Raw genomic sequence first — 6,000 nt, 5'->3', positions numbered from 1 at the left:
GTCAATTCTCCTTAATAAACTTCCTTTCACATACGCATCTATCCTATTAGTTCTGTCCTTCTAGAGAATTGACTAGTGCAAAAGGTGAATTCACTCTCTTTTCTCTCTCTTCTGGAACTGGGATGAACTTCTTCTCCTGCCCTTAGACATCAGAACCCCAGGTTCTAAATAAATAAATTTAGTAATGTATCTACATAGCCGATTTAGCAGTGTATCTATATTATTTAATTAATCATGACAAATACATCATACTAATTAATAAAAGCTTGTAATAATGGGGGAAATGGGTATGGGATACAAAGGAACTCTCTGTACGATCTTCTCAATTTGTCTGTAAACCTAGAAATATTCTAAAATAAAAAGTTTATTTAAGGTCGGGTGCGGTGACTCATGCCTGTAATCCCAGCACTTCGGGAGGCCGAGGTGGGCGGATCACCTGAGGTCAGAAGTTCTCGACCAACCTGACCAACATGGGGAAACCCAGTCTCTACTAAAAATACAAAACTTAGCCAGGCATGATGGCAGGCGCCTGTAATTCCAGCTATGTGGGAGGCTGAGACAGGAGAATCATTTGAACCCGAGAGGCAGAGGTTGCAGTGAGCTGAGATTGCCCACCACTGTACTCTAGCCTGGGCAACAGAGAGAGACTCTATCTCAAAAACAAACAAGCAATCAAACAAACAAAAGTGTATTTAAAAAATTACAAAACAGGGAGAGATGACCTTCCTGAAAGCAAGAAGCCTGTTATATGTACCCTTCTATCACTTTATAGCAACATCTAGCATAGTCTCCAGAATGTATTGGTATTTTGACAAACGGGTTGAACAAATGAATACATGCAGGAAAATATATACCAATTATCAAGGCAACACAGGATTTGAAGTGTTCAATTATTCTGAGGAGTTTCAGCAAAGGTTTTGTAAAACACCCAGTAATTTATTATAGTAATTAGTATGTGTGAGATCGACTCCAGTAAAAGCAGAGTACATACTAAAACCATGTACATCTGTTGTTTCTTTTGTCTCTTTCTCATATTAAGATGGCATCATAGCACGTTAATATTTAATGCTCCCAACTTGTCTCAAACTTGCCACCTGCTGCTACTGTGGTCCAGATACAATGCCTTCAACTTGATTTTTAGATAGGCCAATTTCCTTCTTGCTTCAAGATTCCAGTCTAGTGTATTATCTCTACCCCTACACTGCTTTTCTCTCTCCCACCATTACCTGATCAGTTCTCATTCAGTCTTTGTCTTAAACCATTTTGTGTTACTATAACAGAGTATCACAGACTGGGTAATTTAGAAAGAAAAGAAATTTATTTCTCATAGTTCCAGAGTATAGGAAATCCAATATCAAGATGTCAGCATCTGGCACGGGCCTTCTTGTTGCCTCATCCATCCCCTGGTAGAAGCATAAGAGAGCAAGTTATCAAATTCACAGCTTCAAGTACTTTCATAGTTGTCATTAATCCATTCAAAAGGGTGGAGCCCTCATGACCTAAACACCTCCCATTAGGCACCATCTCCCAAAATGGGTGCATTGGGGATTAAGTTTCCAACATATGCTTTTTTGGAGACAACTTCGAACCATAGTAGTCCTCTAATCTCACACTAACTGTCACTCCTTCAAGGAATTCTTTCTCCTTGGACCAGACTAGATGTTTTTGTTGTTGCTCTTGTTGTTTTAACTATTTGAAAGTACCTTGTATTTTTGTTTTTCTTCTCAAATCTCTTATCACTACTACAAGTACATAAACACTCACACACACAAACATTGGCACACACATTTTAATAACTGCTAACTCTACAAGAGCAGGAATTACACTTTTGTATTGTCTGCATCTAGCATGATATCTGGGACATGGTAAAACACTATATATACTTAATGAATTAATGAATAAGAAAATACACTAAATAGAAATAGAAAGCTTCAAATAATCGTGAGAAATAACAAGCAAATGAATTATCAACTTTTCTATACTACAAAAGTATTATTTTCTTCCCATGAATGATGGTTTCCTTATTTCTTCATCTAGCTATTTAACACAGCTTCAGATCTTTATTCCTATTACCCAAGTTACTCCAAAATAAAGTGCTTTGCTATTGCCTCTTAGTATTGGCTCTTTCTCTGTAATATGCAATCAGTCCTTAAATTCCTTAATATAAGAGAGCCGTGACAGGGCATGCATGATATTTCTTTATGCCAACTGGGAGTTCACATATACACAGTAATGAATAAAAAGATGTCTCTATGGACCTTGCAGACTACTTTAAATTTATTTCATTTTAAGGGACTCCAGAAAACACCAAAACTACGCTTTTCAGCTCCCCGTGGACATACTGCATGCATAACATGAAATATCTGGCTTGATTCAACATCTGAGTCTAAAAATATCTCCTTATGATATTTGTGACTGCTGCTGTATCTTAGAAAATTAGCTGAACCAGTAGAGATAAGGATGTTTTAGTATTTTACATGAGACATGCATATCCATATATACATATACATGGCAGAATAAAGGGAGAGGAGCAGACACAAATGGATGTTTTTAAAACATGGAGCACGAACGTGATATTTCTCATCATAAACATTCTGCTGTCTACAGAGCAGTAAGACCTAGTCACAGGATCCTATAGAAATGTAGCTAGTGCCTGGTAAATTGATACACCTTTGCAAAATCAAAAAAAAAAAAGTCATCATCAATTATTTAGGTTAGGCTAACTATATATTTCAGTTTTTTTTTTTTTTCCAGTAGAAAAAATCAGGTATTTCACTTTGCGGAAGAACATTAGTTCCTTGAGAAAATAAGATTTGGGGAACTAAATTTTCAGGGGCATCAGGAGAGGATATAAAATGGTTTAATTTGATATTATCTTGATTCTGTGTAGTAAAAGACCCCTCTGATTGAATCCAATTGCCTCTGTTACTAAGGAGGCCTTGTTCACTCTTAGGAATAATCCCATAAAACATTTTTAAAAGTTTTTAAAATCTGATAAGTTTGGTTTATTTGCAACCCAAGGGTCTACAAAAAAAGTTCAGCAACCTATGGTTTTCCCTGAGCAAGCAGCTCAGGTAAGTGACCAGAGTACATTTTGGGAACTCTTCTCTTGTGTTATTAATAAATACACATTCTGCAGCTACAAGAAAAAATGAAAACAACTCAATTTAGGAATTTGAACTAAATACCTCTGTTTACATGCATAATATATTAGACTATTTAAGGAGGCAAAAATTAGGGAGAATGAAGATATGTAAATACAATATGCTTACAATTTCATCCTAGATGAATGTTTCTTAAATCCCTAACTCATGCCAATCTATGTAGTCCTGGATGAATTCTTACTCTTGGCAACATTTTCCAGAATGGGCACACAAGAAATTTCCCTCTGACTGTAGGTTGCATATTAATTTTTAAGAGTAACCAGACATCTAACTTAATGACGGTAACAGGTCAATTAAATAAATATTCACAGAGGGTTTCTAGGCTGGGTGCCCTCTTAGGACAGGAGAAAAATATATAATCTCTTACCTGTTGGAAATAATCTAGTAAGGTAAATACATGCATTGAAACAATCACTGAGATGCAATGTGATAAGTATTTTTTTAATAGAGAGAGATGATTCTATCAGGATTTAGATGAAGAAACAAATAATTCTGCACCATCCAGAATGGTTTCAGAGGGGAGATGCTCTTTGAACTAGACCCTGAGGAGATAAAGGATGTCTTCTAAAAATAGTGCCACAAAATACATGATGTTTGTTCCCAGAGAGTATCCAGAGAGTATTAGGCTTCTCCAAATCACATCCCTTTCCATTTCTGATATACACAGAAACTTTAGCCATACATCAGAGAGAAGATACTTCAAGAGTCTGACTTTTTACTTTTTTTTTTTTTTTTTGAGATGGAGTCTTGCTCTGCCACCCAGGCTGGAGTGCAGTGGCGCGATCTTGGCTCACTGCAATCTCCGTCTCCTGGTTCAAGCAATTCTCTGCCTCAGCCTCCAGAGTAGCTCTGGATTACAGGCGCCCACCACCACGTCCAGTTATTTTTCTTTTTTTTTTTTTTTTTTTTTTTTTTTTAGTAGAGATGGGGTTTCACCCTATTGTCCAGGCTGGTCTTTAACCTCTGACCTTGTGATCCACCCACCTCGGCCTCCCAAAGTGCTGGGATTACAGGTGTAAGCCACCACGCCCAGCCAAGAGTCTGACATTTGTTATAATTTACTTAGGTTTCAGCTAGTTTTTATGGTCACTTTTGCTTCTTATCAGAAATTATACAGTTATTTGAAAGTTATTTCAACAATAAGATCATACAAAAGACACAGTTACACAAAGACAATGTGAAAAATATTCCCTCATGAAAACACATTTGATTTTTAAGACCCGTTCAATAAAATTTCTGAAAGAATGAATAAAAATATAGATGGTTTGGAACATCACACAGTAGGGTCTCTCAGGGAGTGGGGGACTAGGGGAGGGATAGCATTTGGAGAAATACCTAATGTAGATGGTGGATTAATGGGTGCAGCAAACCCCTACGACCTGTGTATACTTATGTAACAAACCTGCACGTTCTGCACATGTACCCCAGAACTTAAAGTATAATAAATAGATAGATAGATAGATAGATAACAGGTAGATAGATAGTTTGATTAGATCTGCAAGGTGGTAGAATACACTACCACAACATATGTTATTTTGACGTAAGGATTATTTTGAGCAGTATGCACTTTAAAAAAATCACACGTTTCGAGGAGAGAGCTCTTGACCCTCCTCTTTTTCTTCCTGAAAGCAGGTGATAAATACTCCGTATAAAAGATGACTTCTCCATACCAGAAGGAATGTAATATTTTTATCATCAAGAAAGTAAAGTTAAAACTGAGAGAATTCTATACTAACAATCTGTTAAAGTAATTCTTACTTTTCTTTAGCCTCTGTACATAGGCTAGTCACTACTTCACAATTGCCTCTCTCTGTTGAAACTAGTACAAAAGCATTTAGATTTTGGGACTTGTTTGAGTCTTCATTTCCTTCTGGAGACTCTCATGTCATGTAAAACTTACATTAAATAATTTTACATGCTTTACTCCTGTTAATCAGTTTAAGTCAATTTACTTCTCAGGTCAAGTTGAAAACCCTAAGATGGTAGGCATGAAATTTTGTCTTCCTTACAGGTTCCTACAAAAACCTATATCTAAAATTGCTTGCATTAACCAATATATCTGGAATTTAAGCTTTTTAAAATTTATGATAAAAAAATCATTAAAGATGTGCTGTACTCCATACATAATAAAGGAATTTAGTAGACAGTCTCAGATGACTCAAGTTGATTCCCATTGACTAGTATTAAAATAGTAAAATGGGGCTTTTGTAAACTAAGTATGAGTAAGATAAAATAGTAAAGCCAGTCTAGGTTAAAGGCTGAGCTAATAGAAATAAGAAAAAAACAGAAAAAAGACAAAGGGAATAATGGTTGAAGAGCAAAAATGATAGAATGATAATAACTAACCCTTAATGAGTACTCACTTGATAGCAAATCCCCCTTTAAATTCTTCACAACTCTCAAAACACACGCAAAGTGGAAACCAATATCCATTTCATGGATAAGTAAAATAAGTTTTTAAGAGGTTAAGTAACGTGTCTCGGGCCCCACAGCTAATGAGTGGAAAAGCTGGGCTTCATAGTGATGCTTCCTTAGCACCTGTCACCACTCCCATTTAGAAGGCCATGGCCATAATTTCAGTCAGAGTTTAACTTCTATTTAAGAAAACTAAGCATTATGAGCAATAACACAATACATTTTAGTTGGTTGATTGCAATTAAAATATGTAGAAAACCCAGAGATTTTGATATGCTAAAGATGTTTTGAAAAGCACAAGATCTATTTTCCAATTTGATGGTTAAAGATCTTTTCTCTTACTTTTATGCCCTCGTTTAATATTAGATTGGTGCAAAAGTCATTGCGGTTTTTGCCATTGAAAGTAATAGAAAAAAACCGC

This window comes from Trachypithecus francoisi, unplaced genomic scaffold (assembly GCF_009764315.1).
Source record: "Trachypithecus francoisi isolate TF-2019V2 unplaced genomic scaffold, Tfra_2.0 Lachesis_group1, whole genome shotgun sequence".
Classification (NCBI taxonomy): Eukaryota; Metazoa; Chordata; class Mammalia; order Primates; family Cercopithecidae; genus Trachypithecus; species Trachypithecus francoisi.
The sequence above is the reverse complement of the archived record's forward strand: the minus strand, read 5'-3'. Positions refer to the sequence as shown.